The sequence below is a fragment of the Ascaphus truei genome, chromosome 8 (assembly GCF_040206685.1).
Source record: "Ascaphus truei isolate aAscTru1 chromosome 8, aAscTru1.hap1, whole genome shotgun sequence".
Lineage (NCBI taxonomy): Eukaryota > Metazoa > Chordata > Amphibia > Anura > Ascaphidae > Ascaphus > Ascaphus truei.
The window spans coordinates 38,026,749-38,050,611 of record NC_134490.1 but is presented as its reverse complement, the minus strand read 5'-3'; positions in this window follow the sequence as shown (position 1 = coordinate 38,050,611).

The following is a 23,863-nucleotide window of genomic DNA, read 5'->3' as shown; positions in this document are numbered from 1 at the left end:
TTAACCCCAAAAAGGTCCTTACTTGTTTTTTTGTAACTGGCCTTGGCCAATTTTGTATCGCCTCCACTTTGAGTGTTTGGGGTTTGAGTAAACCTCTGCCAATAGAATATCCCAGATACTTGGCCTCCTCCAGACCAATAGTGCATTTAGCGGGGTTAGCAGTTAGTCCAGCAGACCGGACTGCGTCAAGCACAGCTTGGACCTTTGGAAGGTGGGATTGCCAATCTTCACTATGGATTACCACATCATCCAGGTAGGCGGCAGCATACCGAGCATGTGGTTTTAAAATTTTATCCATCATTCTTTGGAATGTGGCGGGAGCTCCATGTAAGCCAAAAGGCAACACCTTATACTGAAAGAGGCCGTCTGGGGTTGAGAAGGCTGTCTTTTCTTTTGCCCTTTCTGTGAGGGGAACCTGCCAGTACCCTTTTGTTAGGTCTAGGGTTGTGAGATATCGGGCTTTGCCCAGTCTCTCTACAAGTTCATCTACCCTGGGCATGAGGAACAATAATTCGTAATTTCTGCCAGAACCCCAGGCCAATAGAAGCTTCGGAGAACCTTTTCTTTTGTCTTTTCCACCCCTAGGTGTCCCCCCAATGGATGACTATGTGCGAGGTGTAATACTACGTTACGGAATGTCCGTGGTACCAACAATTGTTTAGTTGTAACTGATTTCCTTTTATCAACCCGATATACTAGGTCGTTCTCTACCTCGAAGTAGGGGTAAGCAAGTGACCTATCTGGTTGGCCAGGAGTACTATTCTGGTCCCGTATATTTCCCCTTGCTACCGCTAATGTGGGGTCCTCCCACTGGGCCTTCTTAAAACTCCCAGGACTGACCTCTAGGTCAGCGAGGGTCTTATCCGGTTCTGGGGTGGTAAGTGTCTGCTCAACATCTTGATTTGGGGTATTCCCTACCAAAGTAGTGATGGGGAAGGGAATTTTACAGCACTCCTCCTTTTCCCCCTTCTTATTTGGGCCCTCGTCAACCTCCATTTCTGAAAAAGGGAAAGGATTTGTTTCTTCTAATACTTCGTTATGGTCCGCTATTGAACTCTGGGCGCTATTCTGAGCGGGGGACCACATTTTTAGAAAATTGGGAAAGTCGGTCCCTATTAACACATCATGTGCCAGTTTGGGTACAATACCCACCTTGAAATCTAAAGAACCAAACTCTGTTTCAAAAAAAACATCAACAGTGGAATATTCATGATTATCCCCATGTATACAACAAATTGCCACTCTTTGTGAACTGTTTCCCTGTTTCTTCTTAATGGGCAAGAGGTATTCGGACACTAGTGTGACCATGCTCCCAGAGTCAAGAAGTGCCCGAACCCTCTTACCATTAACCTTTACAAATGCCCACAGATGGTTATTCAAGGGGTCCTCTGGGCTAGGGCCCATACATTGGGACAACAGCGAATAAGGTTCCACGCTGTTGCATTGCATGGGCTCATCATTTAGTGGGCAGATTTTTGCTGTGTGGCCCCTCTCATGACAATTTACACATTTAGGTACATAGTCTGTGTCCCACTTAGAGCCTTTTCCCGGCTCCCCATGTTGGCTATTGCCCTTAGTGTGCGAACCACTGTTGCTGGTGCTGCGTGAAGGTGGTCGCCGCTCTTCAGCGCCCCTTAACCCCGGTACCCTTTTACCGTCTCTGGAAGAGTCCTGGAACCTCGGGTAGTGGGGTTGCTCCACGACTGTGGGTTGCGGGTGCTCTTCTGCTGCATTGTACCTTTCTACGAGGGCCACAAGCTCATCCGCATTGTGGGGGTCACTCCGACTGACCCAACGGCGTAAGGCAGAGGGAAGTTTCCTCAAGAACTGGTCCATGACCAACCGTTCCACGATGTGGCTGGCTGAGTTGATCTCGGGTTGTAGCCACTTCCGGGCGAGGTGGATGAGGTCATACATCTGGCTTCGGGTGGCCTTATCCATCGTGAAGGACCATGCGTGAAACCTTTGGGCGCGAACAGCCGTGGTTACGCCGAGGCGGGCGAGGATCTCGAACTTCAATTTTGCATAGACGTTAGCTTCGGCTGGCTCTAGATCAAAGTAAGCCTTCTGGGGTTCGCCGCTTAGGAAGGGTGCGATTAGACCAGCCCACTCAGCTTCTGGCCATCCCTCTCTCTGTGCCGTGCGTTCAAACGTGAGAAGATAGGCTTCCACATCATCCGAGGGTCCCATCTTCTGAAGGTAGTGGCTTGCCCTGGTTATTTTCGGAACTTGGGCAGCCACTGCCAGTGGAAGGTTACTGATAGTCCCCCTCAGGATCTCGAGTTCCTGCTGTAAGCCCTGAGCGAACCGCTGTTGCTCCTCTCTCAGCAAGCGGTTTGTCTCTTGCTGGTTTGCATTCGCGTTTTGCAGGGCTTCATTCGTCTGTTGCTGGTTTGCATTCGCCTGTTGCTGGTTTGCATTCGCCTGTTGCTGGTTTGCATTAATCTCTTGCTGGGCTATTAGCAGCTGTTGCTGGGCTGCATTCGTCTGCTGCTGGTTTGCATTAGTTTCTTGCTGGGCTATTAACAGCTGTTGCTGGGTTTCATTCGCGTCTTTCTGGGCAGCGACATTGCGTACCAGCGCACCCACCACGTCTTCCATCTTGTTTGCAGAGGATGAAAAAACTTTTTTTTTTTTTCTTTCAAAGTTCTTTAACCCGCAGACCTTTTAGTGTTCTGCCCGCATTCTCCACCATATGTGACAAACGGCTTACTCCGGGGCTCCGTCGTTTGTCCGGGACTGTTTAGAACACGGTCTTTTAGGGTAGGTTAAATGATGAGGCGTCACGTACTGTTCCTTTAAACAGGCTATGCCTGGTTTATTCAGTCCCAGGCACTGAGACTGCCACAGTGCATACAACAGAAAACAGATCAAAACAAAAGCTGCTCATCTGAGCGATAACTTAACTTAGATATCCCTGACTCAGGGTTGGAAGTGGCTTTTCCACTCCCAACAACAAAACAAGGTACTTTTGCAGTCTTATACAAATGAACAGAAAGATTGAACCTGTTTGGGGAAGAGGCTTCTCCCCTCTGTAGTTCAGCAGCCTTCCAGCCTCCTGGCTCTTGTGGAGAGACCAGAGCAAACAGGAAAACAGTCTTACATACCTGATTCCTAATTAGCATGACAGGTGACAGAAATCAGGCAGCAGACAAACTCTGGTCTGGATCTCTCATCCCTCAGTTCCAGCGCTTGCCAAACTGTGGGATGGAGTGTATGTATTATAAGGCTGCACTCCCAGGCCAAACAGGATAGAAACTGTTTAGTATCCTGGGAGCCCTATATACGGAATTTATTACCATCCCCTGGTTTCTGTCACACAGGCTATGGGAAAATAGCAGGGTGCTAAATGTGTAATATACTGTGAAGCAATTTCCCAGAGCTGAAGAAGAGTTCAGCTCCATTCACAGCGATGGGACTAAAATCTCAAGGACAGGGAAGCGGTTTCACAGCATATTGAATAAGGGCCACTCTCTCCGCACACTTTCTTTGTCTCCTTCTCCCAACCTCTCTCCCTCACCTTCTCCCTCACTTCCTACCTCCACCTTCTCCCTCACTTCCTACCTCTCACCTTCTCCCTCACTTCCTACCTCTCACCTTCTCCCTCTCACTCACTCTCTCACCTTCTCCCTCTCACATTCTCACTCTCACTCACTCTCTCACCTTCTCCCTCTCACTTTCTCCCTCTCACTTTCTCCCTTTCACTTTTTCTCACCTTCTCCCTCTCACTTTCTCGTCATTCTCTCTCTCACCTTCTCCCTCTCACCTTTTCCTTCTCACCTTCTCCCTCTCACTATCTCTCTCTCACCTTCTCCCTCTTAACTTCTCCTTCTCACTTTCTCCCTCTCACTTTCTCCCTCTCGCCTTTTCCCTCTCACCTTCTCACTCACTTTCTCTCTCTCACCTTCTCCCTCTTAACTTCTCCCTCTCACTATCTCCCTCTCACTTTCTCCCTCTTTCTCCCTCTCACCTTCTCCCTCTCACTTTCCCCCTCTCATTCTCTCTCTCATTCTCCCTCTCACCTTCTCCCTCTCACATTCCCCCTCACCTTCTCCCTCTCACTTTCTCCCTCTCACCTTCTCCCTCTCACTTTCCCCCTCACCTTCTCCCTCTCACCTTCTCCTTCTCACTTTCCCCCTCTCATTCTCTCTCTCTTTCTCCTTCTCACCTTCTCCCTCTCACTTTCTCCCTCTCACCTTCTCCCTCTCACTTTCTCCCTCACCTTCTCCCTCTCACCTTCTCCTTCTCACTTTCCCCCTCTCATTCTCTCTCTCTTTCTCCTTCTCACCTTCTCCCTCTCACTTTCTCCCTCTCACCTTCTCCCTCTCACTTTCTCCCTCACCTTCTCCCTCTCACCTTCTCCCTCTCACTTTCTCTCTCACTTTCTCTCTCTCACCTTCTCCCTCTTAACTTCTCCCTCTCACTTTCTCCCTCTTTCTCCCTCTCACCTTCTCCCTCTCACTTTCCCCTCTCATTCTCTCTCTCTCTCATTCTCCTTCTCACCTTCTCCAACTCACCTTCTCCAACTCACCTTCTCCCTCTCACTTTCTCCCTCACCTTCTCCCTCTCACCTTCTCCCTCTCACTTTCTCCCTCTCACCTTCTCCCTCTCACCTTCTCCCTCTCACTTTCTCCCTCTCACTTTCTCCCTCTTTCTCCCTCTCACCTTCTCCCTCTCACTTTCCCCCTCTCATTCTCTCTCTCATTCTCCCTCTCACCTTCTCCCTCTCACATTCCCCCTCACCTTCTCCCTCTCACTTTCTCCCTCTCACCTTCTCCCTCTCACTTTCCCCCTCACCTTCTCCCTCTCACCTTCTCCTTCTCACTTTCCCCCTCTCATTCTCTCTCTCTTTCTCCTTCTCACCTTCTCCCTCTCACTTTCTCCCTCTCACCTTCTCCCTCTCACTTTCTCCCTCACCTTCTCCCTCTCACCTTCTCCTTCTCACTTTCCCCCTCTCATTCTCTCTCTCTTTCTCCTTCTCACCTTCTCCCTCTCACTTTCTCCCTCTCACCTTCTCCCTCTCACTTTCTCCCTCACCTTCTCCCTCTCACCTTCTCCCTCTCACTTTCTCCCTCACTTTCTCTCTCTCACCTTCTCCCTCTTAACTTCTCCCTCTCACTTTCTCCCTCTTTCTCCCTCTCACCTTCTCCCTCTCACTTTCCCCTCTCATTCTCTCTCTCTCTCATTCTCCTTCTCACCTTCTCCAACTCACCTTCTCCAACTCACCTTCTCCCTCTCACTTTCTCCCTCACCTTCTCCCTCTCACCTTCTCCCTCTCACTTTCTCCCTCTCACCTTCTCCCTCTCACCTTCTCCCTCTCACTTTCTCCCTCTCACCTTTCCCTCTCACTTTCTCCCTCTCACCTTCTCCCTCTCACTTTCTCCCTCACCTTCTCCCTCTCACCTTCTCCCTGTCACTTTCTCCCTCTCACCTTCTCCCTCTCACTTTCTCCCTCTCACCTTCTTCCTCTCACTTTCTCCCTCTCACCTTCTCCCTCTCACTTTCCCCCTCACCTTCTCCTTCTCACTTTCCCCATCTCATTCTCTCTCTTTCTCCTTCTCACCTTCTCCCACTCACCTTCTCCCTCTCACTTTCTCCCTCTCACCTTCTCCCTCTCACTTTCTCCCTCACCTTCTCCCTCTCACTTTCTCCCTCACTTTCTCTCTCTCACCTTCTTCCTCTTAACTTCTCCCTCTCACTATCTCCCTCTCACTTTCTCCCTCTTTCTCCCTCTCACCTTCTCCCTCTCACCTTCTCCCTCTCACTTTCCCCCTCTCATTCTCTCTCTCTCTCATTCTCCTTCTCACCTTCACCCTCTCACTTTCTCCCTCTCACCTTCTCACTTTCTCCCTCTCATTCTCTCTCTTTCTCCCACTCACCTTCTCCCACTCACCTTCTCCCTCACCTTCTCCCTCTCACCTTCTCCCTCTCACTTTCTCCCTCTCACCTTCTCCCTCTCACATTCTCCCTCTCACCTTCTCTCTCTCACCTTCTCCCTCTCACCTTCTCCCTCTCACTTTCTCCCTCTCATTCTCCCTCTCGCCTTCTCCCTCTCACTTTCTCCCTCTCATTCTCCCTCTCACTTTCTCCCTCTCGCCTTCTCCCTCTCACTTTCTCCCTCTCATTCTCTCTCTCACCTTCTCCCTCTTACTTTCTCCCTCTCATTCTCTCTCTCACGTTCTCCCTCTCACTTTCTCCCTCTCGCCTTCTCCCTCTCACCTTCTCCCTCTCACTTTCCCCCTCTCATTCTCTCTCTCTCTCATTCTCCTTCTCACCTTCACCCTCTCACTTTCTCCCTCTCACCTTCTCACTTTCTCCCTCTCATTCTCTCTCTTTCTCCCACTCACCTTCTCCCACTCACCTTCTCCCTCTCACTTTCTCCCTCTCACCTTCTCCCTCTCACTTTCTCCCTCACCTTCTCCCTCTCACCTTCTCCCTCTCACTTTCTCCCTCTCACCTTCTCCCTCTCACATTCTCCCTCTCACCTTCTCTCTCTCACCTTCTCCCTCTCACCTTCTCCCTCTCACTTTCTCCCTCTCATTCTCCCTCTCGCCTTCTCCCTCTCACTTTCTCCCTCTCATTCTCCCTCTCACTTTCTCCCTCTCGCCTTCTCCCTCTCACTTTCTCCCTCTCATTCTCTCTCTCACCTTCTCCCTCTTACTTTCTCCCTCTCATTCTCTCTCTCACGTTCTCCCTCTCACTTTCTCCCTCTCGCCTTCTCCCTCTCACTTACTCCCTCTCACTTTCTCCCTCTCGCCTTCTCCCTCTCACTTTCTCCCTCTCACCTTCTCCCTCTCATTCTCCCTCTCGCCTTCTCCCTCTCACTTTCTCCCTCTCATTCTCTCTCTCACCTTCTCCCTCTCACCTTCTCCCTCTCATTCTCTCTCTCACTTTCTCCCTCTCATTCTCTCTCTCACCTTCTCCCTCTCACCTTCTCACCTTCTGCCTCTCATTCTCTCTCTCACTTTCTCCCTCTCATTCTCTCTCACCTTCTCCCTCTCACTTTCTCCCTCTCACTTTCTCCCTCTCATTCTCCCTCTCGCCTTCTCCCTCTCACTTTCTCCCTCTCATTCTCCCTCTCACTTTCTCCCTCTCGCCTTCTCCCTCTCACTTTCTCCCTCTCATTCTCTCTCTCACCTTCTCCCTCTTACTTTCTCCCTCTCATTCTCTCTCTCAATTTCTCCCTCTCACTTTCTCCCTCTCACTTTCTCCTTCTCACCTTCTCCCTCTCACTTTCTCCCTCTCACTTTCTCCCTCTCACTTTCTCCCTCTCACTTTCTCCCTCTCGCCTTCTCCCTCTCACTTTCTCCCTCTCGCCTTCTCCCTCTCACTTTCTCCCTCTCATTCTCTCTCTCACCTTCTCCCTCTCACTTTCTCCCTCTCATTCTCTCTCTCACCTTCTCCCTCTCACCTTCTCACCTTCTGCCTCTCATTCTCTCTCTCACTTTCTCCCTCTTCCCATCTCTTATGTTCACTTTCTAACCTCTGACCGATCACACAATAAAACAATTGCACCTTAGAAGCCAGACGCCCCTATCATCTCACAGCTCTGCTGCTGGCTGTGCATGGCTTATCTCTTGAACTCTTTTACATGATGTCTGCACACTGTACTTCTTTCATTATCTTCCTTAGTGCCACTGCCAACCATTCCCCTTTCTCTCCCCTTTCTTCGGGTGGTGGATTCATGGAACAGGCTCCCAACAGAGGTAGCAGATAGAGGAGGCTAATACAGCAATGGAATTCAACCATGCTTGGGATACACATGAGACTATGCTGATTACAAAAGAAAGCCGAGGATCAAATAGAGTCTGGGGTTTTACAACAGATAGGAACATGTGTGTGAGGGGGGTGGGGGGGAAAGGGTGGTCTTTGTTTTGTATGGGGGGTCGTTAAACTGCGAGATTAGGAGCACATTGACTTCAATGGAAATGTCCGTGCCATAGTGTCCCGATTGGCACTAGCGTAGTTTAATGAATAACCCCCTGCGTCTCTCTCCTTCCCTGATCCTTTTCTCTCTGTCTCCGTCTCTGGGGGTCTCCCTTCTTCCCCATTTCTCTCTGGGGTGGCCCTCATCGCTGTTGACTCTTTCTTTTCCCCATTATCTCCCCTCTTTTCTCCCCCCTCCCCCCCCATCTTTGTTACTGGAGGTCTCCCACCATCCCCACTTGTCCTATGATATTAGAGTCAGCCACAGGTGCAGTGAGCTGTGTTGTGTTTGCTGTGTGATGCTGCTTTGCCTGTTTAATCACCGCTCCTCTGTATATGCAAACATCCTGGAGGGGGGAACTGTGGGAGGGGGGGGGGTGATGCTAATGTACAGGTGTCCCCTTCATCTGGTTGTCACGGTTACCTTTCGAGGGGGGGTTCTGAGCTTTTAATGAGTGGCTTCAAACTGCAGGAGAGAGGAGCAAAGGGAGAGACACTGTTTCTGATCTTCCTCTATAGATATTGTTTAAAGCCCTTTCAAAGTCGTAAATAAGAAGTGTACGAGCACACATGGATTCCCTAACCCAGAGAGCTCACACTCTATTTTAACATGACTCGCTCAAAGACTTGATCATATGTTGATAGCATCCTAACCAGGAGGATCCCACATACATGGCATTTTATATCGTGCACGTGTAAATCTCAACTCCCCCAACTTTTTTCTTTGCATTGTACAATTTACCTTTTTTCCCCCTGCTGACGCGTTCCTTTGAGATTCTCTTGGGATTTCCTGTTTTGGGGAAATAGTGATCAGAAAACATTAGTTGAGGGTAATGGTTAGGTGTCCCAGACAGGTCTGCGACCCCGCTTTTCCTCATTATCTCTTAGCATACAACGCTTCCACTGCAGCAGGGGATTCTGGGTAATGACATGTCAATGAGCACACACAGTGTGTCACCTTTTGCTTCTCGTCCATTTTAACATGGACAAACCCTATAAGCTTATGCCTGGCGCATCACACAGCGGTTCAGCACAGCCTGGGTTAACGAAGTGCGTGCCAGTGAAACCTACTCACTGCAGTTTGGACATCTTGGGTCTCATCAGTGTAAGATTAGATACTGGCTATGCAGCGTGAAGCTGGCAGTGTTACAACCAGATAAAAAATACGTTATGATGAGTACAAAAGTGACACAAAAACCCCGCCAACAGTAAATGTTATACAGCATGCATAAGCTTATAGGGGTCCATGTTGAAATGTACATCCAGCAAAAAGTGAGTGTGCTAATGGGAGAAGGCAGGGTTGCAGACTAGGATTGCCACCTTCTGCTGAATGATAACCCGGCACCTTTTTTTTAAATTAAAGTTTTATATTTATATATTTAAGTGTCTTACCTTCTACGGCGGCAGCGGCGGCATCATATGGCTGCATCTGCCCCTGCATGGTCCTGTCAAATGGCGCCGCGTTGTCAGGACAAGTAGCGCCGCAGGGCACCCTGTTGTCATGGCAACGTGGAGCTGCATGTCGCTGTAACGTCACATTGTCATGGCAACGCGACGCCATTTGGCGTTGCGGAGCCATTTAGACGGAACCATGCAGGGGGAGATGCCACCAGAGAAGTGAAGACTTCCAGGTCGGACCGCTTGTGCATGCTCCCCCCCAGCCCTCATCCTCTGCCGCCTTGCTTGGCTCCCCCCCGTCCAACTCCTTTGACAGCTGCCCGGTGACACTCTGGTGCTCCTCCGTCCTCTTCCCTCGCCGCCACCCCCCAGTTTGCGCACCTCGCCCGGAGAATTGAAATGTAAACCCATAGTCCGGAGATTGGTTCGTGAGACCCGTGGTCTCCGGGCGAAGCGCAGTGGTGGTAACCCTGTTGCAGACCTGTCTGCGACATGTGAATGTGCTCACAAGTGATATTTTTATTTGCTGTACACTGTACTGTATGGTGGAGTTTTTTTGTAACTTTTTTACTCACCATAACTTATTTTGTGACTGGCTATAACTTATATTTTAACTCTCCTCAGCTACACACAACCCCTTGTTAAGCCTCCGTACTGTCTCCATCTCTGTGTTTTTGCTCCTCTGTTGCTTGGTAACCCTTTGCTTCAGTTTCTCCCCTTCTCTGTCTCCTCTGTTACCACATAGCTCTGTACCAGAGTAATCTTTCTGCCTGTTGCCATCAGCAACTACTTTTCCCCCTCCCCTGGATTTTTGTTTGTGTCTCTTCCTGCTTCTGGGGAGAACTTCATGTTTTTTGCTCATGGTCAGTGTGGCAAGTTAAGTACCTTTTTTTTTTTTTACCATACTCCTTATTTTGTACATTCTGGAACGTTTTCAATTCCTTTCTGTTTGATCGTGTAAGTAAAGTTAATCAGAGATTCAAAGAAGATGCCATCTTTGTATGAAAGAAGGGGATGAGTTTAACTCTAACTTTGGCTGGGACACTCCCGCTTTTAAGGGCTCTGTCCCAAATTTTTGGGGTGCTGTCTTGGTTTTCTATTCCGTTGGCTCATACACGCGTGCAACCAGCAAGCCCCAATCGCTTACGCGCATGAGCGACCGGTAAACGCCGATCGCGCACGGGCGGTAGGCAAGTGCCGATCACGCATGCTCGCGAGCGACCGGTAAACAGCGATCGCGCATGCGCGGTAGGCAAGTGCCGATCGCGCTTGCGCACAAGCAGCTGGCAAATGCTGATCATGTATTGCGCGGCCGGCAAGTGCTCTTTGCGCATGCGTGACATTTGTACCATTTTTTGCCGGGACAAATATGGTTCCCCTAATCCCGCCCCTACGTATGAAAGTATTTTGCTCCACTTTTGCCCCGTCTGCGCCAGCTTGTGACTTGGGGAGTGTCAGTAGGAGCAGTTACATGGTGCACATATTATAATGAGATTTATCACATAGAACCACCAGTCTACATTTTTTTAAACTAAATCTGTCTCACATTTTAATCTGGTCTGTAACTGTGTGATACGCCTAAAAGATAAAATATGTTAAACAGTTCATGCAATGTCTTTATACATAATGTATAACCCTGTTCACTTAATGTAACTATGTACTTGTAACCATGTATTATTTGTCATCATAACTCTGTGCCCAGGACATACTTGAAAACGAGAGGTAACTCTCAATGTATTACTGCCTGGTAAAATATTTTTATAAATAAATGAATAAATTCGGCATCTTTGCACCATTCTTTTCCCTTTTATTTCTCCCCAAAAGTACCTTCATATCATATTCTGCGTTAGATGTAATAAAAATGTTCCTGCGTATGCCGCAGCTCTGATCCAAAAAACCCAACACTGCATCTAAGCACACGTCTCCCGGCGCTGAAACATGAACCCTATGGATGGTATATGTGGCATTTTTTAACAGGTTGTAAAGGGCAGGGGTGTGCAAACTGGGGGGCGTGACAGATTTTAGGGGGGGGCCTGGCGGTTACAGAGGCCCTGCGCTATTCAGTACGAGGCCTCTGTAAACTCACTTACCAGGCTTTGGTCCATGCGTCTCCATGGCGACGGGCATCAAATGACGCCACAGGGTCTCGTGACGTGGTCACATGACACCCGTCGCCATGGCAACGCGGCTTCAAATGCCGCCGTGGGTTACGTGACGTCACATGACCCCGCGGCGTCATTTGACGCCGCATTCAAGGTAAGGGGTGGGTGCGACCCAGGGGCAGAGCAGGCAGGGGGGGCACAGCCGAGGACGTTTGCGCACCTCTGGTATAGGGGACAGTGACAGAGAGGGGACAGGAAAAATATGGTTTGGTTTTTCTCTTCAGTGTCACGCCTAGAACACCTCGCTGGAACCTCTAGCACCGAATGAGACAGATATATTTCATGGTGTTATGTCCCTGCTGTTTATAATCAGTGTTCGATAAACCTATACATTTGCACGCCCCGGGCGAGTGGATTTAACACCGTGGCGAGCTCCTATTGGCCCAAGCAGCACACATGTGGTCCTAGGTGGCGAGTAGATTTTTTTGTTCGGCAAGTAGATTTTTTGGTGATTTATCGACCATTATTTTAATAATAATAGTTTTTTTCCCCTTGTATAGTGCTGACAGAATTGTGCAGGCATGAAATTCTGCCCTGCCCCACAGAGCTTATAATCTAATTTGTGGTGCCTGAAGCACAGGGGGGGGGGGGGAAAGTGACTTGCACAATGTACTGACACCAGGATTTGAACCAGCCACTCAGCCCTTTATACAGTTATTTTTCAGGTTGTCAGTGCCCTGTACCTTCTCTCTGCTAACACTGCATCCTGTGCTCCCCGCACTCCTACACTTTTTGGTATATAAAGCGCTGCCTCACACCGGCCCCGGGCTCGCATTCTGCTGCACAGACCTCTTTCCTTAAGGCGCGAGAAAAATATTGTTCATCCCATGGCGGCATATTGTGTTAAAATACATCTGCGCGACATAACTGTGTGTGGCAGGAGGTGGGAGGGTGAGAGAGGCAGATGGAGAAGAGAGATTCTGTGTGAGTTCTTCCATTCTGGTCCCTTTTTCTGTCCTCAGCAACCCACGGCCTCTCTCTGGGGGGGGGGGGGTGGTAGGAAGGCGAGAGATAATTCAGTCGCCCTTCCCCCCCTTACTCATAACCTCTTTGCTGGCCTGCATGGCATCAGTTATTGTGGGGAGAGCCATGAGCATGAGTGAGAGATAGCTGTGCATCTTACACTGTGGCGTTGTACCTCTCTGCGGAATATGTAGATGCCTTGTAATTATATGATAATTGGAAAAGCAATATTGAGAGATAGCTGTGTATCTGGTGACGTTAGCAGAGTGAGAGATTAGCTGTATATGTTAAAGCAAGAGGTGAGCAGAGTGAGAGATAGATGTGTATGTTACAGTAAGAGGCGAGCAGAGTGAGAGATAGATGTGTATGTTACAGTAAGAGGCGAGCAGAGTGAGAGATAGATGTGTATGTTACAGTAAGAGGCGAGCAGAGTGAGAGATAGATGTGTATGTTACTGTAAGAGGTGAGCAGAGTGAGAGATAGATGTGTATGTTACTGTAAGGTGAGCAGAGTTAGATGTGTATGTTACAGTAAGAGGCGAGCAGAGTGATAGATAGATGTGTATGTTACTGTAAGGTGAGCAGAGTTAGATGTGTATGTTACAGTAAGAGGTGAGCAGAGTGAGAGATAGATGTGTATGTTACTGTAAGGTGAGCAGAGTGAGAGTTAGATGTGTATGTTACAGTAAGAGGTGAGCAGAGTGAGAGTTAGATGTGTATGTTACAGTAAGAGGTGAGCAGAGTGATAGATAGATGTGTATGTTACTGTAAGGTGAGCAGAGTGATAGATAGATGTGTATGTTACAGTAAGAGGTGAGCAGAGTGAGAGATAGATGTGTATGTTACTGTAAGGTGAGCAGAGTGATAGATAGATGTGTATGTTACAGTAAGAGGCGAGCAGAGTGAGAGATAGATGTGTATGTTACAGTAAGAGGTGAGCAGAGTGAGAGATAGATGTGTATGTTAAAGTAAGAGGTGAGCAGAGTGAGAGATAGATGTGTATGTTACTGTAAGGTGAGCAGAGTTAGATGTGTATGTTACAGTAAGAGGCGAGCAGTGACAGATAGATGTGTATGTTACAGCAAGAGGTGAGCAGAGTGAGAGATAGATGTGTATGTTACAGTAAGAGGCGAGCAGAGTGAGAGATAGATGTGTATGTTACAGTAAGAGGTGAGCAGAGTGAGAGATAGATGTGTATGTTACAGTAAGAGGTGAGCAGAGTGAGAGATAGATGTGTATGTTACTGTAAGAGGCGAGCAGTGACAGATAGATGTGTATGTTACTGTAAGAGGCGAGCAGAGTGAGAGATAGATGTGTATGTTACAGTAAGAGGTGAGCAGAGTGACAGATAGATGTGTATGTTACTGTAAGGTGAGCAGAGTGAGAGTTAGATGTGTATGTTACAGTAAGAGGCGAGCAGTGACAGATAGATGTGTATGTTACAGTAAGAGGTGAGCAGAGTGATAGATAGATGTGTATGTTACAGTAAGAGGCGAGCAGAGTGAGAGATAGATGTGTATGTTACAGTAAGAGGTGAGCAGAGTGAGAGATAGATGTGTATGTTACAGTAAGAGGTGAGCAGAGTGAGAGATAGATGTGTATGTTACTGTAAGAGGCGAGCAGTGACAGATAGATGTGTATGTTACTGTAAGAGGCGAGCAGAGTGAGAGATAGATGTGTATGTTACAGTAAGAGGTGAGCAGAGTGATAGATAGATGTGTATGTTACTGTAAGGTGAGCAGAGTGAGAGTTAGATGTGTATGTTACAGTAAGAGGCGAGCAGTGATAGATGTGTATGTTACTGTAAGAGGTGAGCAGAGTGAGAGATAGATGTGTATGTTACAGTAAGAGGTGAGCAGGGTGAGAGATAGATGTGTATGTTACAGTAAGAGGCGAGCAGTGACAGATAGATGTGTATGTTACTGTAAGAGGTGAGCAGGGTGAGAGATAGATGTGTATGTTACAGTAAGAGGCGAGCAGTGACAGATAGATGTGTATGTTACTGTAAGAGGCGAGCAGGGTGAGAGTTAGATGTGTATGTTACAGTAAGAGGCGAGCAGGGTGAGAGATAGATTTGTATGTTACTGTAAGAGGTGAGCAGGGTGAGAGATAGATTTGTATGTTACTGTAAGAGGTGAGCAGGGTGAGAGATAGATGTGTATGTTACTGTAAGGTGAGCAGAGTCAGAGTTAGATGTGTATGTTACAGTAAGAGGCGAACAGTGATAGATAGATGTGTATGTTACTGTAAGAGGTGAGCAGAGTGAGAGATAGATGTGTATGTTACAGTAAGAGGTGAGCAGAGTGAGAGATAGATGTGTATGTTACTGTAAGAGGCGAGCAGGGTGAGAGATAGATGTGTATGTTACTGTAAGAGGCGAGCAGGGTGAGAGATAGATGTGTATGTTACAGTAAGAGGCGAGCAGGGTGAGAGATAGATTTGTATGTTACTGTAAGAGGTGAGCAGGGTGAGAGATAGATGTGTATGTTACTGTAAGAGGCGAGCAGGGTGAGAGATAGATGTGTATGTTACAGCAAGAGGTGAGCAGAGTGAGAGATAGATGTGCCTGGACTTTGCACCAGTGACGCCAGCCCTGACCTCCTGCCTGCTTACCGGCCACGGATACTCTAACAGGACTCTGTCCCTGGGCTCTGGTTGGGTCCGCTTCCTGATTGGAGACGAGCACCATCACACATGGGAAGCCAGGTGCTCGAGAGAGAGGGCAAATAGGAGGGGGAACAAGGGGCACCCCTGTGTGTTTCCGCTCTAAATTAGAATAAGTGACGATGCTGTCCCCATGCTTATTACTTTAGCTGACGGACAAGAATATAAAGAGAGGATTGCTTGTAATTTTCCACTAAAACCTTCTGAGAGTCTCTGTCATGTAACCCCAGTTCTACCTGTTGAACACTTTTTCGGCATCGAGCAATAGGAGCAGGGCAAGCTGATGTGTCTGTTTAGCTACTGCTATTACGTCTATTGCTCCGCCACCTGTCGGCCAGAGATGAACCCTACTTGATCAGAAGGAACCATGTCTGGGAGGTGTTTGTTTAATCTAATTGGCAAGATTTTTTACAAGATTTAAATGCTGATTTTTTTTTAAAGAGATTGGGAAGTAGCTGGAGCACTGAGTGATGTCTTCACCTTCTTTCAGAATTAGTGAGATGTGGGCGTGCAGCATGGGAGGGGGTGGGGTGGAGGGGTGATTGGTTCGCCTTCTAGGAATGAGTTAAAGAACATTAACAATTTTGGAGCTAGTAGGTTGGCAAATGTTTTGTAATATATATTGGGGAAGCCATCTGTGCTCCCTTTGCTGATTTGGGGGATTTTATTACGGATAGTACTTCCTCTGTTATTATAGGGGAGCTTAGTCTCTCCGCGTCAATCTCCAATAGGACTGGGAGTTCTGCTTCTAATAAGTACTGGGAACGTTTTTCGAGTAGGCTCTGCTTGTCTCAGTCTTGCTGCCATCATGTAGTTTGGTATAATAATCTTTAAATTCTTTGACTATCAGGGATGGGTTTGATGACAGAGACCTCGTTTTTAATCTGATCGAGTGAATTCCGTAGAGAGGGCATCTGCTTTTCAGTTTGTGTGCAAGCATGGTACAGTATCTGGTTTGTTTGTCTTTTCGAAAAAAGTAAGATTTGTCCATGTCAGTGCCTTTTCGGCTTCTCTGCTGGGCAAACGTTCAGTTCACCCTCTACGGGAGGAGAGATCTCGTAGGATTTGTTGAGTGAGGTCTGCTTTGTGGGCTGACTCGAGACTCTGTACCTCCACGCTTATGAATTCTCTTCTGGCTAGTCTTTGTTTTTTTCCCGGTAAGAGGCTGTGCTTATTCATTTTAAGAAAAAATATATCCCACTGAAGGATATAGAAGTCTTTTCCAAAATCAAAGTAGAACACATTTGCTTACATAAAAGGTATCCAATTTATTACAGGAACAAGACAGAGACAACACCAACGTTTCAGGTCCAAGACGGACCTTTATTCAGGTGGGATATATTTGTTATAGTTGCGCAGTGCTGGCTGGACTTACAGTACTCTTTCCTTCAGAGACTTTTCTCACCCATTTTTTCTGTTGTTCCTGTGCTTATAAGTTTGCCTCTGAGGACTGACTTCTGAGCTTCTCATAATGATGTAAGTGGGGTTACGCTACCGGTATTAGTTTAAAAATAGTTTGATCTCCTGGGTGGCCTTTTTTGCTATTTCATGGATTTTAAGCAAGGACTAATTTATTATGGGGTCATTCGTTCATTATATTGGGTAGGGGGGACTCAATTATTGCATGGTCCATCCACGTGATTCCATGAATGTGGGCTGAACTTACTTTGGGAGTCAGACGGCTGTCTATAAATAAGCAATCCAGCCTTGGCTATACCTGGTGCGGAGCTGAAAAGAATATATAATCCTTCCCTGTGGGGTGTAATTCCCTCCAAGTGTACAAATGCTCTGAGGTGTTCCTTGAGCCTCTCGGCATCTCCCTTTAAGTGGAGCAGGTTGCTCTCAGGTGGGGTTTTTTGATCTGTCCATCCTCTCATTGATGGCTATATTAAAATTCCCTCCCAGGATTAGAGCGCCCTTGGCCGTCTTTTGTAGGATACCAAAGAATTAGTAAAAAGAAAGAAATGTTTTTCTCATTTGGTGCATACACCTTTAGCTAGTTTTATCTCTGACCCGTATAAAGATCAGATGAGGATCAGGATTATGCCCTCCCTACCCAAGCAGGCCTAACCCTGGACGAATCGGACATTTTTGTGAATAAGAATGGCTACCTCCCTTTGTTAGCGGGCGCTAAACTAGAATTACCGTGGGGACGTTTTTGTCAAAAAACCTCTGACCGTCTGAATGTCCGAGGTGAGTTTCTTGTAGGAATAAAATATCTCCTTTGTGGTTTTTGTAATCTGTCATTGCGTGTTTAGCCCTTTTGTGTTATGTGAGATTACCTTAATTGACATAATAGGTTGTGAGAAGAGACCTGATTGCAGAACAAAGCACTCGATTCAACCTCTGGCCCTTAATTGGACCGGGAACCTGCATGAGATTGGTAGAGACACAAGGGGGATATGGAAGGGCTATGGGTAGAATAAGGGGTTGTGTACGTGGGGAAGTCCAGGGGATGCTTTAACCTGGACACTTTAGCCCTTGGGACTGGAACTTTGGAGGGGGAGGGCTAAGTCTATATTGGGGGACCACGGCTGTACTGAACCGAACTTGGAGTAAGGGGACAGAATGACAGGAAGGATGGTAGGCGGAACATAGCTGGTTATCAATAAAATCAAAATATTTAGATCTTGCACCTGTAGCACCCTTGTGGAATACTACTTACTTAATGACTTTAGAGGGCTAACGTCAGGTATTGCTACAGTGTATTGCCTCTATCCATCACATGGGATAGGATGACTAGGCAGAACCTAGCCATACCCACCTTCTAGAAGGTGCCAAGTGATGTCATTAAATAATTCTACTAACTAGAATGTCATACCCTCTCCCATAGTAAGGTGGGTGAGGGATAATCCCTAATTGAGTGCTCCAATACCGGTGGTGCTGTGGAAAATCAAATCCTTATAGTATATAATGTGAGCAGGATCCAAATCCCCTTATTAATATTAACACAGTCTAATGTCACACAGTGACTGTGACCCATATTGACACGTAACAGGTATAGCCCAACAATCTGTTATAAAGGTAATGTGTGGTAGGGAGCTCCAAAGTGTCAGGAAAATAAGACCTCTGACCTGTCCGGTGAGTATCTACTCTTGTTCGGTGGTCCCTCTCTGGGTGGGTCTTCAATGATCCCATGGCTCCATTAACTCTCCATACTAGGGCATCCTGTACAGTTAAAACATACTCACACTACCGGCATATGGTTCCTTCTCCGGTGTGTTGTTTGTTGGGGGTGGACCCTGCTCAGTCGCGTGCTTCCGTCCCAAGCAGTGAAGACAATCGCGAGGCAGGGATGTGGGAGTGAGCACAGCAGTCGGAATCAGGCTGGAGGCAGGTGCATCACGAAAAAAACTTTATTGCGGCATGTAAGCTTAAAGGTTAAAAACACATGAGGAGAATCCTCTGACGCGTTTCGTCTACAAGGGGACTTTATCAAAGAGTGATTCTAGATCACAGTACAACGCTATATATAGCCCGCTCACTCGCGGGCAGGTGCATCGCAGCTCCCCTCTAATCCTGCATAACACCTGGTGTAAGCCGACACCAGTCCCATCCAAAGGGAGAGCATCGCGCACCTGCGCACTGCGGGTAAGCCCCTAGCACCTCCCTAATGTCTGCGTTCTATACACTCTATTGTCCTCTTCATGAGCTCTATAATCTCTAATGTAATGTCCCTGATGTTATGGACACTCGCAGACTAATAAAGTTATACAAGGTGAAGCAGCCTTATGTTTGACACATCATCATATAGCAACATTCTATTATAAATAGCGTGTCCGATCTTCCTATACAAACTGAATCAGATGCCTAACATATAACACTTAAAAAAATTAACCAAAACAGAATACATACAAAAAACTTACATATATACACACATATATATATATTCATAATGATAATACAAAAGAAAAAAGACAAAATCATTGATGCATATAAATATACATACATATATACAGAGAAAAATAAAACTAATCCATTTAAAAAAAAAATATATATATATTTGAAATAATAATATTACACATATAAAACAAAAAATCACCAATAATACATATTTTCTTCTAGATCTCAACACAACAAAATGAATTTTAACAAAATAACCTATAATAAATAATAAATAACCTAAACATCAATCCATAAAAGATGGATTGTGATGATAAACTCAAAATGTAATCAAACATCAAAATATAACCTATAAAAGCAAAAAACATCTCCTATGCAGAAAAAAGAAAAAAAAATAGAAAAATGAAAAATGTGATAGAAATAAAGAACGAAGTTAATGAAGATATATATATACATAATAACTATATATTACATAATAGAACTATACAATATAATCTATGTGTTTAATAAATGATCTCTCTATATAGTCTATTTAGCTTAGAATAGATAGAGGGAAAAGCATAGCTGAATCTATATCATATAAATCACAATGTGCTCTGATATAGAGCAGTGTAACCTATGCACAGAGCATCATGAGACCATGTTCTATGTATCTGAAATGTTAATACCGAAACCCACATAGGACCGTGTCTGTTATAACAGTACACATATACGTTAATAGAAATGGGGAGAGTAAGATATTACAATAGACTCTTAACTCTATACAGGTCTACATCAGATCCAAAAACTATATATTACTGTTCAAGAAAAATCTATCACTATCAATGTGAACGGCCCCCGGTTGGTATAGTGATCTACATTCTATACTACAGAATTGTACCCATAATATATAATCTAGAGAGATTGAGATAATCTTCTCTCCTAGGAAAACATGAATTTATAAAAAATGGGTCAATTCCCAATCCACATTTATACCGGATGGATGGAGACTATCCATGCAAAAGATCCAAGACATCTCCCACCTATTAAGAAGGTTGAGTCTATCTCCCCCCCTCATGGCTGCTGGTATATGTTCCAGACCTGAAAAGGAGAAGCCCTGGATCCCTCCCATGGGCCATAGTAGTCATGGTGACTAGTGATGTCACTAGTGGTATATAAAGAGGGGATGTAACATTCTAGGTTCAGATCCCAGGAGTCAGAGATGTGGGATCACGCTGTATATAGTGTAAGACCTGTTAGTCTGTAACTATGTTTGTTACAATTAGGATCAATTTGTTGTTTTCCAGTTAAGGAAGTGTCACTCCTAAAGATTAGGGCCCCTCTGTATGGCCCTGAGGTGTATCCAACACACAAGAGGGGATAGGGTGTAATTCCTCATGCAAGAGGGCACCCTGACAAAGGATCTCAGTGGAGGTGGGAACAGCTATCATCCAAGCAATTCAGTGCCATATACCAGGAGTGCGCAAACTGGAGATTTTCTGGGGGGGAGGGGCGGGGGGGGGACACGGCGCTTAGAGGCCCCGCGCTCTTTCCCAAAGCAATTAAATCAAATGCTGGGGGAGCATGCGAGGCCTCTGTAAGTTCTCTTGCCTTGTCTCCGGCGGCTTCGGGCGACGCGTCACCATGGCAACACGGCATCAAACGACACAGCGGGCCTAGTGATATCGCGTTGCCATGGCAACGCAACATTACACGAACCTGTGGCGTCATTTCACACCGGAGACAAATTAAGAGGGGGGGGGGGCGCAGGCAGGGGGGCCCAGGCAGGGGGGCGCAGGGGAAAAAGTGTGCGAACCCCTGCCATATACTGTGACTGCAAAGTGGCAAGAGATGTGCTTCCTTGGGGAAATGCTGCATGAGCGTCCCAAGGAAATGTGTATGTTCTTCCTGTGAATCAAGTTAAAGAAAAGTTCCCCGCGCCCTTCTATTATTTGCTTACCATACCAGCCCTGCACGAATGCCAGCACCCTGAGAACAAGATAACAAAGACTCAGAGCACACCTGAACACACATTATGCACTTTGGTGTGGGTGGCACTCTTCTGTTGACTGGGGGAAGGGGTGTTACACACCTTTTATAATATTTTCACCATAGGTAACATTGAACTTTCCTGTATGAACATACGGCAACCTGACCGACTTCTGTGTACACCAGAGACTAACTGGTTCAGACTCAGACTAGTAGTCTTTTCTCGTTGGCGTAGGCTACTCTGTAGTGACATGACGAGGTGAATAGATCAAGGTACTGCCGCTCCGAGGACAAAAACGGGGAAACTCACCAGAAAAATTAGGTACAATCAATTAAAATACATAAAAAAAACATGAACCATACAAAATTAGCTCCTCCTCCCAGGCGTTTCCCGCCCCCCTGTGGCGCTTTTTCAAGGATACTCCTTGAAAAAGCGCCACAGGGAGCGTGAAACGCGTGGGAGGAGGAGCTAATTTTGTTTGGTTCATGTTTTTTTTTATGTAGTTTAATTAATTGATTTTACTTCATTTTTCTGGTGAGTTTCCCCATTTTTTCCTCGGAGTGGCATTACCTTGATCTATTCACCTCTTCATTTTGCTACTTTGGATCGAGTGGACACCATTGGGGATTGCGGAGGTGCTTCTGGAGCAGGAGAATCAATCTACACAGATCAGCTGGAACCACAAATGAAGGTGCACGATTGTGAGTAAATGTTACTCCACACCGACTGCACTCTAGATTAAGGGGCTAAGAACTGAGGCAGAAACCTGGTCAGAATTCCCTCAAACCTATACATGCAGGGCCGTTTTAAGACCTTCTTAGGCCCTAGGCACTTTTATTTCTAGAGGCCTGTGTGTCCGATATTTTTACTCATGTTTATGCTAATTTCATCGTTTGCTTGTTTCTTTTGATACTAGCGATATTTGGCATCGATACTTTTGTTTCGATATTTAAAGGTATCGATACTTCGAAGGCATTTTAAATTAAAATTTGCTGTTTTCTCTTATTTTGTGATTGTTTTTGTTTAGGTATTTTTTCAAGTGAAATATTGTAGGCCCTAAAAGGTTCTTAGGCCCCAGGCACTGTGCCTAGTCTGCCTAATGTATAAAGCGGCCCTGTATACAGGTATCTATTATTTGCGTAGTTTCTGTGTTCGACCCATTCTATCAATAGCTGCATTATCACAGACTTTCCTTCCTTTAAACCCCTTCACACAGACTCCGGTTTTATTGCTGTATCTTCTACAATCTGCACTCTTAGAGCGTGGATATGGCCTGGGTGTGGGGGGAGAGGCACTTGAGTATGGGTGGGAAGAGGGGGTCTGTTGGGTGATGGGGGGGAGGGGATATGTAGGGGGGGAGTTGGGTCAGAGTGAAGGGAGCTTGGGTTGAGAGGGAGGCTAGTGATGGTGTGGTGGTTGGCATGGGAGGGGGGAAAAGGATGAGGGGGAGAGATTGGGAAGAGGTGGGGAGGGTTGGGATAGAAATGGGGGGAGGAGAGAAAGTACCAGTGGATTATGCTGAGGGGCCGGGCCTCTTCATTTCCCTCCAGCTTTTAGAGAAGGTTTGTCCTGCTGTCCAGATTTGGCCAATTTATACCATCCCCGGGGTATGTTTGGAGGAGTACCGGGTGTGAGAATCCGCAGGTGCAACCTGCGGCCATGGTCCCTTTATCTGCCTAACGGGTACTTCTGGAATCTCCTCGTCCCTTGTCCCCATAGCTGTGGGGGAACTGGGGACCGGCACCCTCCTTTCTGGATGATCTGTGGTAGATGGGTACACTGGGGCCATTCTGGGAGGTGTGTTGCTGATCCGCTTGTTTCAACCTGTTCTTCAGTCTCTACAGTGATGTCCTCCACGTGTCTTACATCTTGATTCCACCGATCATGTTGCATTCGGACTTGCAAGTGTGAATCTGTAAACAAGGCCTGCTCCGAGTTGTTGGGTTGGACGCAGGCATTGTGGTGCGTCTCCCGTGCTGAGCCTCCTGCCACTCTGGCTTGGGTATTCTTCGGGACCCAGGAAATTCTTCGGGACTCGGGAGATCTGTTGTAGGTCCGTGAAAGGGGGCAATCCAAGTTCTGTGAAGAGTTGCACTATGTCCTTTATTGATTTGAGGGTTTGTGCGATCCCATTTCTAATCACCTGGAGCTTAAAGGGGAATCCCCATCGGCAACTGACCCCTTTAGTTCATAGTACTTCTGTTATAGGTTGAAGGCTTCTTCTCTTTGCCAGCGTCGTAGGTGCCATGTGCTGGAAAACCATCAGCTTGCCCCTTGCACTACTATTTCTGGGATAGCTCTTCTCTTCTGTAGGAGCGCCTCTTTTACTTTAAAGTAGTGTAGTCTCAAGATCACATCTCTAGCCTCCTCTGCTGCTGGTAGTCTCGAGGGCAGGGCCCTGTGGCAGTGGTCTGTTAGTAGCTGTTCTTCTGGGAGATCTGGTAGCAGGGAGCTAAACCACACGAGTAGGTAGTCCTCTAGGTCTTCAATTGCTTCAGGGATGCTTCTGATTCGAGTGTTGTTCATCCTTGCCCTGTTTTCAATGTCCTCCTGGACCTCCAGAATACTGTTCATGGTAGTTTCGAGTTCTGCTCTATTGATGGCTAATTCGTTCACCGTGGCTGCTGACTCATTTACTCGCTGTTCGAGGTGGTCTAGTCGGATCTCTCCAACCGCCTTCTGCCATCATGGATTTTAGGTTAGTGAAGAGGTCCTCCGAAGTCTAGTTTTGTCCCTGTCTGTGAGCTCCTGCCGGATTCAGAGCCGGTGTCCCTGTCGGAGGGAGCACATAGAGAGTGTGCACCATCTTTGAGGGTGGGCCTGAGGTCCTGTTTTCTTAAGAAGTCATGGGAGCTTTTTATTTGATTTGGGTGCCATCCTTTTTTGGGTGAGAGGTTGTTTTTCTTGGGGGCTTTGGGCGGGTGATTATGCGATGTAAT